The 23,316-nt window shown below is 42.2% G+C and overlaps 1 long non-coding RNA gene across 1 annotated transcript in view; it reads left to right on the top strand.

Annotated features, from left to right (window-relative positions):
- Positions 1-2,865, top strand: part of LOC130159341 (uncharacterized) — a 42,675-nt gene extending 39,810 nt beyond the window's left edge. The window contains exon 4 of the long non-coding RNA XR_008825705.1: positions 2,662-2,865. This is a non-coding gene — a long non-coding RNA (uncharacterized LOC130159341). The remainder of the gene's footprint in view (positions 1-2,661) is intronic.
- The last annotated feature ends 20,451 nt before the right edge of the window (positions 2,866-23,316 follow it).

The following is a 23,316-nucleotide window of genomic DNA, read 5'->3' as shown; positions in this document are numbered from 1 at the left end:
CCAAACCCTGCTTCTCATGCCTTATCTTTAGGGTCTGGCAGAAGAGAAGAGGGACAGGGGGAGGGAGCTGAGCTCCCCCCAGCACTGCCTATAGCAGGGGCCCATGGAAATACCAGAAGAAGATTTGTTGCATCATTTGGCAATTTTTCACTGCTCTACTGTACCTCTCTGCTCAGACACGCTTTGTTTATTGTGTGCCCTTCTAATCCTGGCACTGTCAAAGCCTGGTCCATTAAGCTAGCATTATTATGATTTATTAGCTGTGCATGGCTAACATAGTGTTATGACAGTTGGGATGAGATTAGGTTGCAGGTCAACCTGCTCCTTAGACTGGAACGTTTTCAGGTCTCTTTGGATCTAAGGGTGAGTTTTAGACTGAGGAAAACCCAGAGGAGAAAGAAAGGGAGGTATGTGGTGCTTCTCCATCCTATACTCATGACACCTCTGATAAATGGCTAGAGAAACCTACTTGTTAGAAAGCAGAGGTGGAAAGAAAAAAAGAAAAAAAAAGTATTTGGTGAAGGTAGAGGAACAGTGCTCCTTCTCTCAAAACAAGAAGCTCCCAGACCGAGAGAAAACACACTCACATTTTCCAGTCCATGCCTAATTTCAGACATAATTTATGAGATCAAAACACCTTGATGATCAGAAGTAGGTACTTTGTGCATGTTTCTCATTTCTTTCCACTTCAATGAAAATAGTTGGGTAGATGTTCAACCAGACTCTTTTTACATGCCAGAAATCCCAGCTATTTGTACCAGAACCCTCTCTAAATCAGAACAAAAATGTTCTCTGGTTTGCCAACTTCTAAGCACCTTCTTTTATTTTGCTGAGTAATTATCTCTTTGTTTGTCCAGGGGAATATCTAATAACTCCCTGTTCACAGAAGGACAGTGACCTCCGAATGAACCAAAAATAGCCCATACAATAATTTCAACAATATGCTTAATATCTGATTTGGGGGCCCCTTTGGGTCTGATGCGTTACATCACTTCGCACAGGGGCAAAGCGGAGCAGGACAAAGCATTGACCCTTTCCCAGGAGGAGCAGCAAGTGTGTGCTGGCTGGGAGGAGGAGGGCTGACGGTGCTCCCCCATCAGTCACCCAGATCCACTGTCGTTCAACGCACACATCCAGTAAATTGTTTCAATCAAGTTGCGGTTGGGAGAAGTATGCTCCGTATAATTCACTGCAGCCTCCTGCCTGTGGACTCCTCTGTTTATAGCATGGCCTTAATTGCTTTTTTTTTCTCTTTTTGCTCGACTGAATTCGTTTAGAAACACAATATAAGCTAAATGATAAAATCCTTCACTAAACCACTGATAGCTAAGCATTGCCTGACTGGGACAGACAAATAGCCCATTTAGTCTGGAATCCTTTATGCTTCTATAAGGCCTATAATATGTCTAAATTGTGCAATAATATAGCACACAGATAAATTATTCCATGGCAAAAGCTTATGTATTAAACCCTTCCAAAGTGCAACAGAGTGTAGCAGGCAAGATGATTACAATAACTGGCTTCTCTTCCAAGCTCTTTAGAGCTGGATTTCTGCATAGCCCTCACTAGTCATTCAGCCTCAGCGAGCCTCCGTTCCTTCCTCCTCTTCTATCTATCGTCTCCATGGCACTGCTCCGCTTCCTGCCTGTTAAGAATAAGCTGCAAACTTTTTCTGAGCCTATATTTTTATTATCACCTAAGTAACGTGGCTTTGATCTCAATAATGATTTCAGATGGCCTTGTAATAATTAATTAAAAATAGCTTGAGTGATATTTTGACTTCCATAGGACCAAAATCCTTCTGCCTAATCTTTCAAATCTACCTGCTTTGGTTATATCCCAAAGCAGTGAGTGCCAAAGATTAACTATATACTGCGTGATACTTTTTCCACAGATTTTAAAGTGTTTCCCTTAAAGGCAGTGATATTTTTTTCTTTTTTTCTTTTAATGGGAAAGCAGTCTCATTAGTACCAGGTGATTCATTTAAAGCACAATTACACAGGGAATTCAGCTAATTGATTGGATAACCCTAGATTCATTTGTAAAAACACAATCCTCAAACCTGAAGTGCTTGGACTTAGTGGTAGCCGTGTACCGAGAAGTTTACTTTAAAAGCAAACGTTTAGGTTAATGGGATCCATATGATATGAATTCCTAATAACTTTACCATGGGTGGGCTTATCGAACTGCTTATCATAACAGAAGTCGGGCCATTTCAAAGGACCTTTCTTCTGAGACTTTCTGAAGACTTTTCTTTCACCCCAGATCTATAGAAAATTCCACTAACTCTCCATTGAGAAAATATTTGAGCTCCCTCTCATGCCATGATTCAAAGGGATTCTTTTCAAAATGTGTATTTTTTAACCCTTTGTCAGCAGGACAAAGCATTTAATAGAGGTGTGTGGTTCTTTGAAGGGGGAAGAGCTCTGAGCAGGAGTGTTTGCTATGCTGCTGCTCTCAGGTCCCGGAGGTTGCATTTATGTATAACAGTGGTTGGGAGCTTGGACTGAAGATGTTAACTTGCCTGTAAACTAAAAGAAGAGCTTGAGGGTAATTTGGGCTCACTCAAACCCAGGGAACTCAATGCACGTCTTCCAGCTGACCTCTGTGGGCTTTGAATCAGATCCATAGAGAAATTCTAACCACTATTTCTAATTACAGAGGGGAATAAATGAGAACAAACATCCCCTAAAGAGGCACTGGAACATTTAGCAATCAAAGGAGCAAGGCCACTGCACAGTTTGAAGACAAAATTTCCTACGCAGAACTGAATTGTCTTAGAAGCAAGCCGAGAAACTTCTGCTACAGTAACTAACATTTCTTAATTTCTTCGTACTTTAAAAAAAAAATTAAACCATATTACATTTGCCAAAAAACATGTTACTGGAAATTGGTCTTCTTTCTCAATTATGCTGAAGTTGATTGTATAATCTTTTTCCCAATATAGCTTTTTTAAAATATAGAAAAATATAGAAACAATTTTAAGCAGCTAAACATGGCAGTGGAGTTTTATATAAATATGTGTGTACGTGCATTTAAAGAGAAATCCAGTACCCTGATAATCTCTGGGAAAGAACAAGCTGGCAGTGTCACGGCAGGTATGGAAATTGCCATGACGTTCATTGAAGACAGCATGATAATTCTATCATTATACTTTTGGTATTTAAATAAAACAGAAACCCTATCACTTAGCAGAAGAGAGGGAAAGCACCGTAAAACATAATCGTACGGATAAGGGTCCTGCTGGGATAGCTGCACGGACTGAAAAAAAGAGAAGAGATTAAAACCACTAACTGTAGTCATACTTGGCATTGACCTATGGGGACATTAAAGTGATCTACAAATATGTGAAAAAGAGTGATCAAGGGTAATTATTTAAGATAACAAAAATAAAGAGGGAGAAAGAGAATTAAAATGGTCCAGTGTGAAGGAAAGAACAAAGGTTATGTTTCAATGAGAACTTCGGAGAAAGCATCAGTCTCTTGCAAGAGGGTTTCCAGTGGCACACACTGCTGTCACCATTCATGATAAATCAAACTAAATGCAAACCTCATGCAAGATTTTGGTACAATCTAACCAAAAGATCTGTAATTTTTAAAATTAAAAGGAAAAAGAAAAAAAAAAGCTGAACACTACTTTGAGTGTAAAATGTGAAATTGAAATTAAAAACCTAATTCTAAACTAAGCAACCTGTAAAAGTTTCTAGTAATCACCATCATCCCTGTCTGCAATGTTTGGTCATGCCCTCAAAGCTTGTAGAGTGGGGTTTTCTTAAGTCCTTAATCATTTGCCCTGTACAACCAATGTCTAAAATGGTTCCATTTCACTGCTGTACATGCTACCCGTCCACAATATTATTGCAAGGAGGTGTATTTGTGATGGCTGTATCCCGTTACAGCATGAGGGATAACGGCCTGGCACATTAGGAGCTGTACAAGGTGATGAGAGGCCGGTGCAGAGTCCGGCGTGTTGATGTACCGAGTTTCCAAACATTAACTAATGCAGAAGGGAAGTCGACACTGGAAAATCTTGTTCTTGACCGTGGTGGGACAGCTGAACACTTCATAACACTATCAATTAATATGCTGCAGACACTGGTCTTCTCAGAGGAGAAGGCCAGGCTGGTTACAGCTCGGAGGTGGGCATGTCACAGGAAAAGATTTGGATTTGTTGGCAAAGAAGTGTGGAAGATGCCTGTAGGTTGCTTGTCAGCACTTCGCCTGGCCTAGACCAGGTGCCTTAAATCATGGGATGCAAACCCACACGTGGATATACATGGACACAAAAACAAAATACCAGATGCTCTACAGCTGTGTCCTTCAGACCAACACTTGGTTGCTTCTCTCTTTCAGGGGGGATGAAGAGAAACCACTGAACCCCATCATCCAGAAGACCAAAGCCTTTAAAAATACCCAACCCCAATTTAGGTAGGGATTGTGAAAGTCCCAGAGACGGAATTATCCACAAATCTTGCCTGTAGGAGGCCTCAGAAATAATCAAAAATGTTTGGAAGCTGCAATCTCTCATTGCTGGGCGGTAAGATTATTGTGTTAGAGGCTTAACGGGCTTGAGAAAGCTGGGCTGGAGCAGCAGTGAAAGAGAGAACAGTGTTTATTGAGCAATAAAAGAAACATTATGTTTCATTGCTCAGCCAAACTGCCCTACAGAAGCAAATCCCCATGCCTTATAATATGGGGTGTAATAAATACTAATACTATAAAGGGGTCTGCTGGAAACAACCAGCAGGGCCCTATCACAGTGTAATCAAGCCTCCCGTTAAATTAGCGTCTCGCTTGTGCTCGCTGCTTTATTGTCTGACGGGAGCAAGCGCCTGGAGGTTCGAACGCCGGCTCCGGTGGGGTTCACCTCCTGCACGGCTGCACTCTGGTTACCCTCTCTCGGGGACATCTCTCCGAGGCCAGGGTTAGGTTTCCTTCCAAGGATTAAGTGGTAGGCTCATGTCAACAAGGTGGTCGTGGAGATCGAGGCAGCGCAGGAAGGACTCGTGAGGCCAATGAAGAGAGATCCAACTATTTCAAGGCAGCAGATTAATCCTGATAATGCTGCGTTGGGCCATTTTTTTTTCCCCTGGTTGGGTCAAGTTCCCCTAGCAACCACAAAGCCTGCCATTAATAAATTTTAAAAACTCAATCATAATTTCCAACCTCTGTGCCCTTTTCAGAGGCAAAAAGATAAATTGAATATAAAATGAAAGCCTTGCTTTTTTGGCCTTTGCAAACCTCTTCTTGCTTTTTCACTTTCCTCCCCATAATTCTGCGTTGCTGACCTTCTTCCAGTCACAACGGTCTCGGGAACGCATGCAACATATGGACCTCATTGTCCTATAGAGCGAGGAGGGCACGGGGATACCTTTCCCATTGACCTTGCCCTGCGCAGGCTGGGCTGCATTACTGACGGCATCTGCGCGGCTCTACCTGGGCTGGGCTGCAGCAACGTTTCGTCTTGAACCTCGGTCTGATATTACAATTATTATCGCAAGTTGAGCTGCCTTCCAGGGTTTCTTTGGAACAAAAAAAGGGCCTTTTTTTTTTCTAACTGAATTTTTTGGCTAAAATTTATGTCTCTGCTAAGATGATTTAGTTACTGGATTCTGTAAGTAAGGAGTGGTTGAAAACCAAAAGACAGAAAAATAGGAATATATCTGAAGATGCTTTAATTTTCAGAAACCAGAAGTAACTGAAGAACAGTTGTTAAAAATTGGAAAAGTGTTAGGTTTGGGGGGTTTGTCAGTAAACAAGAACGTTTCTGTGGAAATTCAGGGGTTTTCAGCTGCTCACAAAAATCACTGGAGAACTACCACACTCCAACCACCTCTTTTTTATTTTCTTCTGGTCATATAACACCAGGTTTCCATTTGCTGGAAATAAATGAGGAAGCCATGGGGTATCCCTGCTCTTTTTATTCACGCGAATAATCCCATTAAAGTCCACAGGAGTTCTCATATCCAGTGGGCAGGTTCTGACCCCAATTGTTTTAACAGTTCTTTTTATTCACACCTCATATTCTAGCTAAAAAATCTTACAGATCTTGACAGAAGGCTTAAAATCATGAGTCTGCCCAACGACAGAGTTAGTGTTATGTCTGCGCGCTGTTCAGTTGACTTTGTTCAGGTAAAAAGGAGGAGAAAATAATACAAGAAGAAAAAAAGCGTTGAGGGTAAACAGATGGCAGACGTTTGGTGAGTCAGCCTGAAACCATCATACACTTCCTGGGAAATGATGATCAACCCATTTTTTCCCCTCTGTGCCTCAGTTTCCCCACCTGTACAATGGGATTTATCAAACTTCCCTTTCTCAAAGAGTTGTGCACATGCAGCCACTTGTAAACTTCAGGTGATCAAATGGAAGAGAGACAACTGAATTTTTCTTCAAAGAAATTGAAAAACCAGTTCTTTTTGGCAAAAGGTTTATCTTTTCGTCCTGCTACCCTACTGCTACTCAGAGTGCTTCCATTAGCAATACGCTGGGTGATGCCATGTTCACAAATGCTGACAATAAAACAGACCACGGCTCCAAAGTAAGAGCACCCCGTGCACACTCATGTTGGATGCGGAGTCAAAACCAGATTTTTGAAATAATTTAATTCTAATCAAATTCCTTCAGAGCTTCTAAAAGCTGTACCATACCCCACTGCCAAAAAGTTTTTTTACTCTTTCTGGGCTGAAGTCAAAAAGGAAAAATCCATAAGTGTTTTTTTCTAAATGTTATTTATTTCCATGATGCCAGCAGCATACACAGAGTGAGTCAGCCCATTCTAACCATCTTCTTCCCCCTATCTTAAACCTTACAGCAGCAACCTGACTTTATTTCAGGTTTGAGAGAAACAACACTCACCTCTAAGTTCAGACTAAACATGAGAAATTGTAGCCAAAAAGGAAATTTTTTTGAGAAATTTATGCAGGAAGATATAAAAACAGTGGGTTAGAATGGAATGACTCTTTCAACTCGAGTTTATCATGTTTACAGTATTACTCAAGTTCTGAGGAAACTAATAAGGATCACAAATCTCACCAGCATCCCATACTTTAGGGCTTGAGTTTTCTACATTTTCTGCTGGTTTAAAGCCCAACAACAAAGGTTCTTGATAGAATAAGCTCTAATGTTTGAACTACTGTGACATATAGAGATATATAACCTCACTCTTGGGTAACCAGGTTTCCACTGCAACTTTAGCAACAAATTTCTTCCCTTCCCTGCCACCTCTCCTACATCCCATCATAGCTCCTATGTTTCAAAAGCTGAGCTCCACATCTGTAATATATTATGTGCATAATTTGCACTTAATTACCAAGCACACTGATTAAACCATGCACAACAATTAAACTTAATTAGGTTTTTTTTACAGTGCCTTCACTATTTAACTGAAACATGCCAAGTGTCTTATCAGTTCTAATTGAAAGGCTTGCTGGAGAGGTTTAGCTTCAAGTGGGATTGCTATTTCTTTCCAATTTCAGGTGAAGGCAAAACTGGGGATTAACAAATGTGTGTCAGCCTGTGACCCAGCATGAGCCACTTTGCATTCCCAATTGTTTCCATCTGTATGGCAGCAAATGTTCATCTCCATGCTATAAATAGATGACCAGGCTGCCCCCACCATGAAATTAAACAAGTTCTGTTGCACTTTGCAGGAATGGGGTTTCAGTTGTTACTATGAGTTAGGCTGTGAAATGCAAAGGGTATGCTGAGTTTGGAGTAATATGGGTAATAATCTGGGGCATTGTTTTCCTCCAGCACATAATTGTAGCTGCTATCATAAAAGGAGAGAATTTCACAGGCTTTAGTTAATGAGGAAGTTGAAGAAGCTTAACTGGGAGTACAAATACAGAGAAGTTGGTAGGTATATTCAGGGAGCTAATTTTTTTTTCTTAAATTGGAGTAGTTGTATGTTTATGCAGTTAGAGGGCTTGATTCTTTTTCTCTAGAGAACACAAAAATATTTGATACCTGGAAAGTGTGTTTCCTATGTCAGCTACTACGGGTAGACTTTTGAGTTAATCTTTGCATGAAATAACAAATATCACTTTATTAAATGCAGTCTTACTGGGGCTGCAGTTGGAGGAAAAAAGTTGTAAATTAAAGGAAAAGATAAAATAGATTCTCTGGCTGGTAGTTCATCACTTAGTTCAAAGAAAACAAGTAAAAATAAAATCAATGTTCACTGTTGTGTTTCAGCACTGTTAATGGGATGTTTGTAACTAAAATCTCTCAGATTCACTGAATATTTGAATTTCTCTTACACTGTTTTCCTCACAGTTCTAGACATAGTCCATTCTTACCCACACTTCTATATCTTTACTTAATGTTCCCTCTATTTTCCAACTAAGTGAGGACTGTTTATATATAATTTACATACTGCTATTGAAAAAAAACCCTTATCAGTAAGCCTGAATAATGCAATGAGATAAATATGAGATGGAGTTCAGAGACACAGGCTGTACTCTTAATTCTGCTTTAAACTTGCATCTAATTGAGTCAGGTTGTCATCTTTTTTCAGGAGGAAGTACTTCATTATTTGTTCTATTAAATTCCTTAGGCAATATTAAACTCTTCTGTGGGGCTTTTTTGAACAGTAAGCTAGTTCTGCTGCAAGTGGTAGGTTGCATGTACGCAGATAAGCAACTTCTGATTCCAGTAGCATATAACCAATTGTTTAAAAAATCTGCTTCATCGGCAGAAAAAAGCATTGCAGTATTTTGATTGCTGTCAGATCCACTGGTGATTGGAGTCTGTTGAATAAATTCATAGGACAATGCTTTTGGCAGATTTTACAATATGTCTTTTACTGAATGATTTGACTAAAATGATATTCATCTCTTTCCCAGCTGATAGTATTGCTTTGGTAATTTGCCCATCCATTCCACGGGAGAAAAGAAAGATTCCTGTGAAATCTTTCAAATAATAATTTCAAGCAAGAAATATTTTCCTTCAAGTCACCCAATCTGGTGGTTGTGGAAACTGTAAGAAAAGCTACACTAGGAAAGTTCAGTGTTCATACACAGTGCCTCAAAGCAATAGAAGTTATTTTCTTTTTGCCCCTATCTTCCCCCACACACCCACACCCCCCAGAATGACTTAGAAATAATAAAAATAGCAGCATGATTTAACTCCAAACACGCCCTGGGCACTCCAACAAAGTGGGAAAAGCAAAACTTTCCTGTTCAATTTGCAAAGCAAAATTGCAAAGCTTTCCAAAGCATCTCTCGGCGGGGTCCACCTTAAGAGACCGGCCATGTGGGTTGGGGGCAGACATCTATTTTTAAACAGCAGGAGAGTTCAAGACCCCTGCTGTGGTTAGCACGGAGCCTCCTTCCAGTGTTCCCAGTGATTCCTCTCTGTGAGCGTGAAATGCCATAAAGTGCTGCAGTGATGCCTTTATGAATGGCCTGTTTGTCTCCCTCTCCCTTGGCAGCCCTTTTTTTTATTATTATTTTTTTCTTCCCCCTTCCCTTTTCACCCCACACTTGTCCAGTGGCCCAAAGCAGTTTAGCAGATATGGCAGCTCACATGAATTATGAAAATGTGAATATGGCTCCGCTGACTCGTACCCTGCGTGCTGGCATTTTGTTGGGGGGGGGGGGGGTGGTTGTTTTTTTATTTTTTTTTCCACTGCAAAATTTCTTCTTTGTGAAAAGGTAGAGGACAAGGAACTTCTTTTATTCCTAGACGCATGACTCTGGGCACCTCACATGTTTAAACAGGAAAAATAATTGGTCAAATTTAAATAGTCATATCCCAATATAACCCAAACGCAAAAGCACTCTCCATCCCCAGCGGCTCCAGCTCCACTTATGGGTATGCTCAAACATGCAGTGTCTGGATCCTACAGTCAGAGTCTGAATCCAGGGGTCATTTCTGCAGGTGGTATTCATCTCTGAAATAAATCCATCTCTGGGAGACAACCAGGATCAGGCAGTTTGAGTGCCCTTCTTCATGCCACCCTCCAAAAAGACAAAATCTATCTTCTGTGCGCTCTGGGAGAGAGGAGCTTAAAAAATGTTGGAAGAGTTTGTTTAATTAGGTGGCCTAGCAGTTCATTTCAGAAGGCTTGCTGGCAAATCACCTAGCCTTCTTCCAGGGCTGATGTTAAAATCTGTTTCCACATTTTCTTGGGGGGGGGGGAAGGGGGGAGGGAAAAAAAAAGGTTATCCTTCACCCTTTCCAGCAAGCCAGGAAAGCTTGAAACTGAAATAGTGGCTTTATGCCCAGACAGAGAGGAACTGAAATAAATATGAGCAGGGTTAAGAATTTTCTTTATTGAGAGCACCTGCTCCAATTTTATATGTAGCATTGCTAAAAATTCCTCCATTACGGTGTGCTCAGCTCTGTGGGAGTTCAGTGAAGCTTTGGTGCTGAGAAAACCCAAATGAGTCCTTGGGACCTCTCAAGGGAAAGGCTTTCCCTGCTCTCCTCCGAGGGGGTTAAATGCCTCCAAAGGCCAGGCAATGGCGATGCTCCGGAGAGCTGCAGGTGGGGATGGTGTCTGCCCTGGCTGTGGGTGACTTACAGGGCAAGGGAACTGAAAAAAAATGAACCAGCAAAACCTCCCTGCTTGTGAAGTTTCATGTCAAACTGTTGCTTTTTGCAGGTAGCCGCACACCTCCTGGGTGTATCAGGCACACCTGAAGGTCAGCAGGTCCTTGTACCTGCTCAAACACCTTCTCAATCCGAGTATGTCGGAGGAGCTGGCTTATGAGCTTGTTTTGTGATGCATCAAATTCTGACATTTTGTTGTCGCTGTGATGGGAGAAAGACAAAGCAATAGGCAATATATTCTTATTAATCAAGCTGAAGTAGCTGGAAAAGGCATACATCAGGCAGGCCAGCTCTCTGGGTCTTCAGCAAGAAATTTCAAGCTAATTTCTGGACATAAATAACTGTTTCAGGTTTAACTTGATAATGTTAATCAATTAGCCTGAGACTTTGCCTGAGACGGCAGCGTTCTCTTGACTTTTGTCTGAGCGTAAAACAATTAGGGACTAATCCTGTAAACTGTATTATTTTTGGAGTTGAGGCTGATTACTTACAGACCACTCAAACCTTCTGCTACTGCTGTCAAAGTCTAGCTCTCCAGAGATCTTTTGCTGTAGTTGTGATGATCCAAGGACACACAACTTGTCTAGGAAAAAGCACGGCCTCTGCCTACAAACCCACTTCCAGCTAAAGTCTGTTTCTATATTTTTACATGGCCTCACAAAAACAAGAGGTGGTCTTCGACTTTGGAAGTTTAATATCAGTGTTGACAAGGAGTCTCTCGGTGGCCCTGACTGTTTCTTGCTTTATTGCACCTTGCTTTCCCCAAACAGACGGTGACTCCTTTGTTAATGGTCTGAAAATACTATCCACAATAAACTTTTCAACCAGGTCAAAGCCTTTAGATGACAGAAGTGTTTTAGGAAGTGCTGTCTGAGCACTAATAAAAATGATTATACATAAGGAAACAGCAGCATCCTGGAGATGGCCAACAGATTCAGTCAAACCACCGTGCTTTGCACAAAGTACCTCCCCAGCTGCAGGCAGAATCGCTGTGCACCAGGCTGATGCCTCCTATAGAGGTTCCACTGACCGACCACCCCAGTGAATTAAACAGCCCATAATCCGGCATGGCTAATATGGGGAACCGCAGCGCAGATGACAAAGGTGGCTCTGCATGTGCTGGGAAGTGCGAGAGGAAGTTTGGAGGTGCGGAGACAGACAAAGACCCACTGAAGTGGGAAATGACTGGGGCTTCCTCAACGCTGGTTTTTTATTATTGTTTTTTATTTTTCAAATGTGAAGCTGAACGTCGAATTGAAGGTGAGGAGGGAGGCTAGGGGAGCAAGGATTCAGCGATGTCACCACAGTGCAAGGCTGCAGTAAGCTAAAGAGTGGTGACCAGTAGTAGTAAAAGAGAGAACGGAAATGTTCACAGCCTTCTGGCTGCTGGGTGCTCATTTTGCCTGGGGCATGACTGGCTGAGTCTGCAGTAAACCCAGGGGAAACCTAGCACTGGGAACCGGTCATTTCTGTTGTGAATAGCGGTCTTTTCAGAACGATTGCCTTGACAATAAATTTTATCTGAAGGGCTGGCTCCCTTAGGTCCCCTCTATGTGCTAGAATAAGGGAATAACCTGTCCCAATGTTATTAGACAGCCTCTGTTAAAAGCCACATTTTTTCCAGGCCCTGCAATGGCAGCTTAGGTTCACCAACATAGCAAAAGACAGTTTTCTGTCTCTTTTTTTTGCACCAGATCTAAAAAGCCACACTCATACCCCATAAAGCGCAGATCCAGTATAAACTGGGAAATGAGACAGGAATGCTGCAGTGAATCCACACCTGACCCACAGCCAGTATCTATTGCTTGAAGGCATCTGCAGCGTGCAGACCGGTGGCGAGCCATCAGCGAGCTGCCACCCCGCCGCGTGGGAAGTCGCTCCTGCGGCTGAGGATGGGTAGGGCTGTGGGTGGAAAACAAGTGTGTGAGGCTCCCTGGATCAGCTGCTTCGTTCGGATGTTTCCCCGGGAGCTGGCAGAGCCTAAGCCTAGGAACTGGCAGGGATCTTTGCTTCACCGGGACACAAGTAATATTCTTGAACTTACAGAAATCACAATACTTTGCTGGAGGATAAATCTAATCAGATTGTATCCAAAGGGTCTATCTATAAATTTTAGCCACAGATGTATCTCATTTTCTTAATACCTAAGCTGCTTAGAAGCTTTAGCATATTTATTTTTCTTTCGCCCCTGCAATGTAGAGATACACTGTCCCTATTTTACAGCTGGGGAAGTTACTCACAGAGAGACTTAAGTGTATGTATTCATGGGAGTCACTGAGTAGAACGGAATTCAGCATGGCTGGAAAACCCACCTGAGAAGCTGGGTAAATACTTGGGCAAGTAGCTCAGCGGTCAATGCCAGGAGGACCCATGCTAATTCATTGAAAACAGGCTTAAGTGCATCTACTTGCACTCCCTGCAGGGTAGAAAGGGTTTGAATGACTTAGTCAAGGTGATGCAGGGAGACCGGGGCAATCCCGGGAGCTGATCTGTGTCCCCAGGCTGGCAGCAGCTCCTGCTTGCTCACTGCCCGGCGGGCAGGGGCTGGCCAGCCAAGAACTCCGAATTACGCGATGGCAGCTGGATAGGAGGCTCACATGCTAAAGGGCACTAAAGTCTCTGGGTTTTGCATTCTCTCCTCTTTTTCCCCTGTAGCTGTGTAAGAAGGCTGCACCAGTCCAGGCCAAGTTATCAAACCTGCTGTCCCCTCCTGTCTCCCAGTGAATCAGGCCAGCTCAGGGAATTTGTTGCTTTTCTTCGGAGACTCAAACAGGACCTTTTAGAGAAGCAAGGGCACAAAGATAAATTAGAGCAGCAACACACGTCCGACCGTGGGACCACAGCAGAGACCATTGCTTGAGTCCCAAGTCCCTGAAGGACAGAAACCTGACAGGAAATCCAAAATCTCTTTGCAATCCCCTAAATATTACAGGAATGAATGGCTGGCATGGGGGAAGGAATGTTGGCTGGAAGTGAAGCTTTTTGGTTTGAGCTTTTCCTGGGCTGTGTTTATGTAGCATATAGCTCAGAGGCACTTGCTGGTTTATATCTAGGAATGGAGGCACGCAGATAGCATTGCACTGGAGGTGGAGGGGTTGCAGCTCAATCCACTGTTACCTGGAGCTGATTTCTGCACCTGCACAGAGCCTCGGGCAGTGCTTAAAACATTTAAAGCATTTAACTGTGGGTTTATGTCAAAAAGTTCAAAACGTGGCTGCCCTGCAGGTCTTTGTACTCAGATTGTGAAGTCCAAGGTGTAATTCCTTATGGCTTTTTCATTTTCCCTGAGTTAAATGGAAGTTAAACCCTAAAAAAAACCCCCATATCTGAACCTTTCTCCTGCCAAACCAAAAAAAGCCACTGCACTTCAGATCCAGTTTCCCTCGAGGACAGGATGAGAGAAAGGAAAGACATATGATGTCATGTAACCACTACCAGAAGATGCTCAGATATGACATGGTGAGGGTCCCATATGAACTAAAATAGAACATACATAATCGGTCTCAGTGAAATGATGCTGCTTCACAACAGCTACACATTGACCCCTTTCTCAAGAGCTCTGGCTTTGCCAAGCTTCAATCTGCAACTATTCTTTGTCTTGGGGCGACATTTCCCACCCTTCCCCCTCTTATGAGCCATCCTTGGATGTATTGAAGAGCATCACTCTCAGCCAGCTCATCCCTGCTCTCCCTGGCCGGGCAGGACCCAGCACCCTGTGTAACCTGGGGTGGCCGATGCCTGCTGTGTACCAAAGGCGCAGACCTGGAATAGCAGAGGGCTCGATTTTATGAGGCATTTTGGAGCCCTTGGTGTTGAAACGCAGGTGATGAGTTTCCAATCAGATAAGGTGATGGTAATTCCAGATGACCCTGCCATCACTTGCAGGAATTGCCATGCGGGGAATGTCGGGATTAGGTTTCACTCAGAGCCTGCACACATTTATAATGTTTCAGTAAATGAATAGGGAGTACTGTGACCCAGCTGGGAAATTTATGGCCTTGGTTGTGGCTCTGACAGGACTTTGGAGTGAGATATCATGGGCTTTGGGGGTGGAGGCTCATCTTAAACTTAAATTGGGGTGGGGGTAGGGGTGAGAAGCAGAGATAAAGCAGCTGTTGAAAAGCTTAAGCTGTGTGTCTCTGGCTAAAAGCAGCTCGAGAGAACATGCTTGCCGAGGTGTCAACCGCCTACAAAGTGCCCATTAACTGAAAAATATTCCAACCGGGCCCTGAAGGACAGACCAAGTCCCATGTTGGAGGGTCCAGGCACTCGCTCTTAAAATGTGCAGATTGCAGTCTTCATAGAAGGAGGAAGAGGAGGAACAGTTTCATGGGAGGAGAGGTTGCTGCTGACAATGTGCAGTCACATCGAGCCAGGGAGCTGTGCCACACGGGGACCTTTTGCTCCACCGTCCGCGGTCACTTAACTGATTTTCTCTCAGGGTTGGACTGGGGGATTTATTGCACCTTTTGGATTTTCAACAGCATCTGTTACATAATCTAAAATGAAGTCTTCAAGGAATGGAAGCTAATCTTTGTCTAAGCTACGTACAATGATATGCTGTGACTTTCCTGACTGATGCTTGGAAAAACTTTCCTTAAAAGCAGAGAGTGAAAAGCAGGGTTTAAAGATTTACTGGGACGTTTACAAGTGTGATAACGTTTTTCAGCCTGTCTTGCTTTATGATAAATCAGCTTTTATTGCCCCAGAAAACCTGGGAGATGATGACCAGAAGTAGAACATTTTTGGCTTTGTCATTGGAAAATCAGACCCAAAGTGTTCGGCTATGAATGGAAGGAAATTTAAAGCACACAACAATCTGCGGTAACCAGTCAAAACACTTGCTGTGGCTGTCCAAACAAAGCCAAAAAATGCACAGAAGTAAACAAAAGATGTATTTTGTAGGCCACTGAGATAGTCGTTATTTTTTTCCCTTTTGATCTTGAAAATTTTTTTTTTTATTATTTTTTCCAAAGAAAGTATTCAGGTAAAAAAATTAATTTTTTTGTGTGTTAAAAAATATGAATGTTTGGAGAAAAGCCAAGCATTCATGATTTGTTTTATTTGAAAAATTTCAACCAGCTGTACCTATGAAACTGGAAACCAGGTAAAAAATGCCCAGATCTGGGCTTTTTTTTAAAACTGAAAAGTCAACCAAGGTTCATCAGAATGGTTTTTGAGTTTCCAGCTAACTGTCCTAGGCTTGCTGGAGACCAGACCTGGAAAACAAAATCGTAGGAAATCATGTGGGGTCAGCTGAGTTTCACTTTCATTTTTGCAGATAAACCTGAAATACCGAGTTCTGTGGCATTGGTACCAAAAGCAAACTGAGATTTACACAGAAGACTTTCCTGGCTAATCGATACCAAAAAATTAAACCAAACTGAAATGAAATTGTAGTTGCATTGAAATGCATTGAGATTAGTTTTGTCATTAACATGACGGGGAAGTTGGAGCTTACCCTGAACATTCACCATCAAATCAACGTGGCTCCTGACACCGATGTTCGTAAACAGTGCTAGCTATTTTCTAAAGCAGTTATCCCACTGCCAGTTCTCCTAAACCTTCCAGTTGAGGGAAAGCTGATCAATATATCTTAGTGAACTAGTTCTTTGTTGAAAGCCAGCATAACTTAAACTTCTCTCAGGTTTAGAGGAAGAAGAAACAGGTATGTCTGCCCTTTCTTTTCATACTAGTAGCTTCAGAAAGTCACCTTTTTCTGCTCCATGTTAACACCACCTCTCGTGGTTAATTCCTGACCTGTGAGTAGGACTCATAACCGTTAAGCAAGGTGCATCAGGTACACAAAAATAGCTGAACAATAGCATGAAAGCCATTTTCAGTCTCAATTCAGCTGCTGAATCTATTTTCAGTGCCCATAGTCTTGCAATTACAATGTGAGCAGTCGGTTACCAAAGCCTCGGTGGCCTTCAGGACCCCCCGCTGGATAGTTCACCTGCAGCTGGGAGAAGGAGTTGATATGCTGGATACGCTGCAAACCAAGATCAAAGAGGCCAATTCTGTTTTTCCAGCGTAATCTACACCTGTGCAGTAGTTTCCCTGGAATCTGAACCATCTCATAGAGCACAGAACACTGAATCGCTGCCAGGAATGAAAAACATATCCCATTTTTCTTTCCTTATCTGCTTGCATTTTGCTAATATCACCTCTCAACCCCTTCCACTCACTTCCAGTGGCTGTTATCAGCAGACAGCAAAGAAATCTTCCCCAACCAACACGTCTGCAACTTTTCTATAGGGAATTTTCTCACCCATGCTCTCTGCGCACATAAGATGTGATTTACATAAGTCGTGATATAGGGATTCATTATGGAAGTTTAATTAAGATCAATCACTTAACAGGTAAACTATTAGGACCGAGGATGACACAACTTCTCAAAACTCTGGTTATATGAGAGTCACTAAAATGTATTGCCACAAAAATCGAGGAAAACATTCCTTTGACTTGCTGAGAGGAGGTTTAGCATTAGTTGAAAGCCTCATGCTAGTATTTGTTGGAACATATATGTTCATTGCTAAACAACCTGCGTGTATTACAGTAAAAATGAGAAATCAAGAGGGAGAGGCTGACTTGCCATAGGCTATTGACTTTGAGTTCCAAATAAATTTGGTTTCTATTTTCTTTATTACGTTATATGTGTGCCATAAAAAAAAAGTGAATGTATTTCGTTACATCGCATGTCTAAACAAATTGGAAAGCTCCTGGGTAATCTCTAGAAATAAACTTCAATGAGTAAAGCTTTTTTACTTCATCATCTACATTTTATATTCTGTGTGGAGGGAGGGAATTTGCCATCAGGACTTCTTTATTCACTGTGTAAAATTAATTTGATAAATGCAGCCTGGAAGATAGTGCAGTTTTGAACACGATAGGTTCCCAAGCTTAAGGCAAACTGAAGTTTATGCATCATTAATAGTAATATATATGAATTAATACAAAATGTTAATGCTACAGATGCCATGGTGTTCAGGTGGGAATAAGAATATTTTAAAATAGTACACCCTAGATAGAAACCCAGCTCAATAATGTTTGCTACAAACGTGGGAGTTGCTGAGGGAGAAGCCAATATTGCATTCCTCAGGTCTAGGGCAGAAAAAGTGGAGGAGTTAAGATGAAGTACAGATTTTCTTCTAATCAAATCCAGAAGACGTGCTGTAAACCTTATTCTAAAAGATCCGCTAAGTCTGCAGCATGAACATGACAGGCAGGCAAAATTGTAGATTTGATCATTTAAAAACCTGTGGATTCCTGGGGTTTTGGCTACATTAAAGACGCTGAGAAAAGACATGCTGAAAATTGCTGAGGGGTGTTACCAAATCAAGTTGCCAAGGGCTTAGTCTGCCTCAGTAATACAGAGAGCAGCTGGTTGAGCTAACTCCCAGTTAATTACCTCTTCATTTCTGCAATCACTCCATAGTTTGTTTAGGGCAAGGTGGACTGGAGGTTTTGGTGCCCAAACCATTCAATTTATTCATTTGCTGTAGAAAATAAAAGTTGGAAAATAAAGACCTCATTATTGTACATATTTTTTCATTTAATTCATTATGGGCATATTACAAAATGGCTTTGTAATTTGTGTAATCACACACAAATGTTGCATTTTCCTGCAGCATATTCAGATCAAATACTTGTTTGGCTGGACCTGGCAGGCAATGCTGGTGCAAGCCCAGCTCACTGAGAGTGTCGGGGTGATTGATTAATTGCTCCTGTAAATCTTACAGGCCAGATCCTGATGGCTCTTCACACTTGGAATGGGGCAGGACTTTCAGAGCCCAGGATACGAAAGGTGCTTTTTACGGGGAAGCCAGCAGGAGCCTGGGGATCAAAGCACTACGTACGCTCATTTATCCAAGGAGGAAAATGCAGGTATGACACATCTTCTTCCCGCCATTTAATGGGATCCTTGTAGGAGTGTTTCATGCGACAAAGTTGTATGAAAGCCCCATCTACTTTATATAAATTCTCCTTTGTAGGTCTTAGGGTAACATCTAAGTATGACAGTCAATCCTAACTTCCACTGCTTGGTATAATCCCTGTAGATTTTCCTAAATAGTCGCTCTTTTTTCTTTGTTATTTTTCATACAATACCAAATTACAATCTCCTACAGTGCCAGCCTTGTTTTAACTCTGCAGCACATCTAAAATCAGCATTTAAGAAATGTTTAAGTGGTAAAGTCAACTCTGAGAAGATTAGGAAGTGCTTGGATCCAGAATACCCAAGCAACCTTAAATTGGCCCCATTCTATAAAGCCTTTAAATATCCAATTGCTACAAGTTCATGCCCCTTCCAACTACTGTGAAAAAAGAGGCGAGACCTGCAAAAACTAGTCCATTTTGAGGCACAGCCTGGATTCATTCCTGCTGTACTTTCCATCCAAGGCTTTGAATGAAGTAGGGGGCTGTATGGAAAAAGTCTAGTGTGATCATGTAATTAACATTTCATTGTGTGGAACCACAGCAGCCCCTGGCAAGAGGGGCGAGCAGATGGAAGAGGGTTCACACCCCCACTTTGACAACTTCTTGTGTGAAATTAGCCTACCCTTCTCTCAGGAAAGATCTTGAAAGGCTGATACTAATTTATTTTGTCTTAGTGATGAGGAGTTGTGATGGGGGGCTGAAGAGTCACTTGAAAATCTGATACTCCATTGAGGATTTCTGTCTCTTAAGTACTTTACTCCTTCACCTGTTGTTTCCCTCATAAAAATCAGTCCCGAGCTCCTTCAAGAAAACACATCTCTGTTCTTCAAAAGATACAGATGCTTCTTGCATAACACTTCTCATGTATTCCAGTCTACACTGAGAGTTAGAGACTCTCATGTAATGTAATATCTGTTCCAAGCTTTGGACCCACTTGTCCCAGCCATCAGATGGTTCTCCAGACCCTGCCTCTGCATCCCCTATTTTAGCTTTAAGTTTAAAACCAAGCAAAAAACCACACAAACAAAGTCAACCCTTTGCTTTGTTCTGGTTTGTTCTAAAAAACTTCTAACTGCAGTGGGGGGCCGGCCTTCACTAGCCTTTCCAATGCCTGACCTGACATCTGTTTTCTGAAGGAATTATTGGAATAGTCTGCCCAACAAATAATCCAGCTGGCTGAGTATTCTTAGGTGCTGGATTATAATGCAACAGGGAGGAAAGACATGCTTGTGGGTTTGACATCAACTCTGAGGTGGAAAATGCCATTTAGTGTGAAGTGTTCCAACGTCGCTTTGTTTAAGAAACCAAGTGGGTCACTGTAAGAAAGATGACTGTTCTACTCTTACATCTTTCCTGCCATAATCCTCTTCCACAATTCCCCAAAGAGGACAAAAATATGCAAGATACAGTAAGATGCTTTTCGTGTTGCATCTAGCTATAACCCCTGGTAATTCCAGGCTAGTGCTGTGGAAGAAATGACCGAACTTTATTCACTTCATGTTGTGAAATTTTTAAAAAGTATGTTTCCAGCTGATTTTCCTACTGCTGTACTTGCTTTGCCTGAAATGGTTTTGGCTTCCACAGTCTGGGTAGGTTCAACATGGCCACGAGGGATTTGGAAGACCTCACAGGGAAGACCTCCTACAATCAGCAGTGAATGCTGTCCCTTGAGCTAGTAAACAGCTTCTTAGCTTCAAGTAGGTATTGCATCAGTGTCCCGGGAGAGGGATCTGCTCTTGGAAGGGTCTGCTTTCCTTGAGCACTCTCAAGATCTTGACCACTCTTTCACCAAAAAGATTTTATGTGAGCATTGCGTCTGTTCAGTCCAATATCCTGTCAGCATCTGAGGGTATTTCCATCCAGAGCAGGGACAGTTATTTCCAAACCTGAAGGGTCTTTATGCAGAAAGCCTTACTCATTTCCCTGTATTTTTAACATACATACAACGCACTCATTTAAAAAGTGTGTTGCTTAAGCCATCTAGAGCTGTAAATGTCAGAACTCCAACTGGAGCACGGCTCACAGGCCTCTGGTGTTATATGTTGTTCCAGTGACAAACCCAACCCATGAAGTGGGTTGACCAGCTTCCAGTTGATTAAAGACGTTCTCCAGAAGAACAGTCTAATCTGGAGTTGACAAAGGCATGGAAACTACGTCTGCTTCCAATAAAACTCCCTGCCTCCTTGCCAGGCACAGAAGAAAAAAGACCTGCCTTCAAACTCCTGGCCATGAACTTGCTTCATGTTTTAGCGTTGCCACTCTCCTTCATGCTGTAAACGTTGCTAAGAAATTACCAGAATATCATCTGCATGCAAAAGCAGTACATTCTTTGACATATTTTCCCGTTTCTTCCCCCATCCCGGTAGTAGCACATTAGTCTGATCTGGGCTGCAGGCTGCTCCTTTTATGCTCGTCCAGTAAACTCCAAAGGCACAAACTGGAAAGTGATTTGGCCAGAAGTGTTATTCTTTCCTCTGTAGACACCCCTAATTGCACTGCATGTTCGCCTAACCTTTAAAAAATGCTTTGGAAGAAGGTGGCACATTGAAGCTGGTTATTGCTTTCTGATGACAATGCCGAAGGTGATGATTGCCCCGTAGCGCAGTGCATCATGTTGGATTCATTTAACGTATGTTATGTACCCTGTGGTCTGTGATTCATTCGCTGCATTGCAACGTGCTTTTTGAAATCACACTCCAGCAGTGACTTTCTGACATGCGGTTCAAATACTCATTTCTTTTCAGACCATATTTTTATTACAGTGAGTAGATCTGTATATAGCTTTAGACTGCTGCAAATTTCCAAGGGCCACGTCCCAACAAGTATCACTTTCCAATTTCATTCCCCTCAAGAAATTCTGTCAACAGCTTCTCCCAATTCCATTAATCTTGTGTTTTACCATCTTAAAGCCTCCCATTCTCTCAACTCCCTTAAAGATGTGACCAGTGTTTCTCCCTGAGTGCTGACAATTGCTTTCTCATTCTTATGTGGAGCTGCTCTCCCTGCTAAGAACCACATGCAGTTTTCAATAATACCTATTCATCAGTAATGTGCATAGTGAGCCAGGTCTGGATTTCCACACCGAGGTACTGATGTATTTTACATACCTTTCCTTTCTCAGAAGGGATTTTCTGTCTCTGAACACTAAATATGAGAAGCATTTTTCAAATTCTTTGACAGAATGCTTTTAACATATCAGCAGGGTTAATAAATCTTTTCCATTTGTTCTGTTCACTTTTATTCGTAGTGAAGTATTGATCAGGAACAAGCAGGGGTTGTGAGGACAGTTCTTAGATGGAAAAGATATATGGTGCTAGCAGGACACTGACACAAATGGTTTCGCTTGGAGCTGTGGGCCACTGGCCCCAAGGACTTTCTCCCAGCAGCAAGGAAACCCAGAAAGAGAGCAATTAACCACATCAGACCACCAACCTGCCGGAGCTCTCCACTGCATTAAGTTTTCAGATTTGCTTTTCTTCACCCCCTTTTTCACTGTGGTGCTCTGGAATAACACAGGCATTTTACCTCTCCAAAATGCAGGCAGCTGGTGGGGTCAAGGTGACTGATTTCAAGCAGGGACGGAGTGACATAGGGTACAATAATATTGATGCCACAGGAACACCTTGGACACTCAATTTCACCATCTGTCCACGCCATAAATGAATGGTTGGAGGATAATTTGTGAATCCCGCAGAAGTTCGTGATCACGGGTGGTCCACAGGACAGCCCTCAGAGCAGCACAGTAAGATGGGACTGTCACATATGCAGACTTAAGCACTGTCTTTGCAGAGACCCTTTGGCAGGTCCTGGGATGGAGAAACCTAAAAGTGTGTGATGGGGGCCAGGACTGGGTCTCTGTAAAACACCGCATTGAAGCAGAGCAGGGAGTGAACAGAGGACAAGGAGGTGAGGAAGAAGGTCAAGAGTGCTGGGAGCTACCCCTGGAAGAAATACCAAAGAAATGCTCATATAACTGGCTTATTGCAGAATTTTTACATGTACAGCTTTTTTTTTGCTCCACATCTCAAATGATGTTAGAAGGATGTGACAAATTCTTGGCTGTCCCATCACAGATGAGTCACTGGAGGACAGAGAGGTCACTCACACCCTCCCACATCTCTTGGTACAAGAACTGAGGTCCCACACCAGACCTGATGTTCCTATTATCTTCCTCTATTGCTCTAAGGGATTAGAGAAGTGGCCAGAATATAACTCACAAAATTAAAAAAAAAAAAAAAAAAATCAAACCAAAAACCCCCACAGAAAATCCTTTTGAAAAGCGTGGTCAAAAGGAAAAATATTCAATGAAATGGAAAAAAACCTAAAAAGAACACCACTGACAAAAACCTGAGACGTTGCTGACGAACAACAGATCTGTCAGTTTTTGCAAGTGTATTTTAATATTGGGAAAATGAACTATTGGGATGTATCTGGGGGTGACATACAGGAGACAGCTGCTTTTCTGTGGTCACTTCGCACCATGCTACCTGCTGCGCCTCTTCACCAGGAAAATGTTGATTGATTTTGTAATATTCCAAAGAGTCATCAGGATGAAAAACTGTCAAAACCAAAGGAAAATTGAGAAGCTGAATGCTAACTTGTCCTAATCACCTCATTTTTGATAAAACACCAGACAAGGATATTACCCTACAAATACTCATGGGAGAAAAAAAATCCAAACATTTCTTAGAGAGTCTGAATAGCTCAAGTCCTTTCATGAAGATGGGATGGAAAGACTGGTGGTGATGAGGTCCATGATGTGAAGGGGCAGGATGATGTTCTGAAAGGAGGACTTCAGACTAAATATCAAAAAAACTAGCAGATA

This window comes from Falco biarmicus, chromosome 15, assembly GCF_023638135.1.
Source record: "Falco biarmicus isolate bFalBia1 chromosome 15, bFalBia1.pri, whole genome shotgun sequence".
NCBI classification, from domain to species: Eukaryota; Metazoa; Chordata; class Aves; order Falconiformes; family Falconidae; genus Falco; species Falco biarmicus.
Note: the sequence above shows the minus strand (reverse complement) of the source record. Positions and strands in the feature narration are given on the sequence as shown.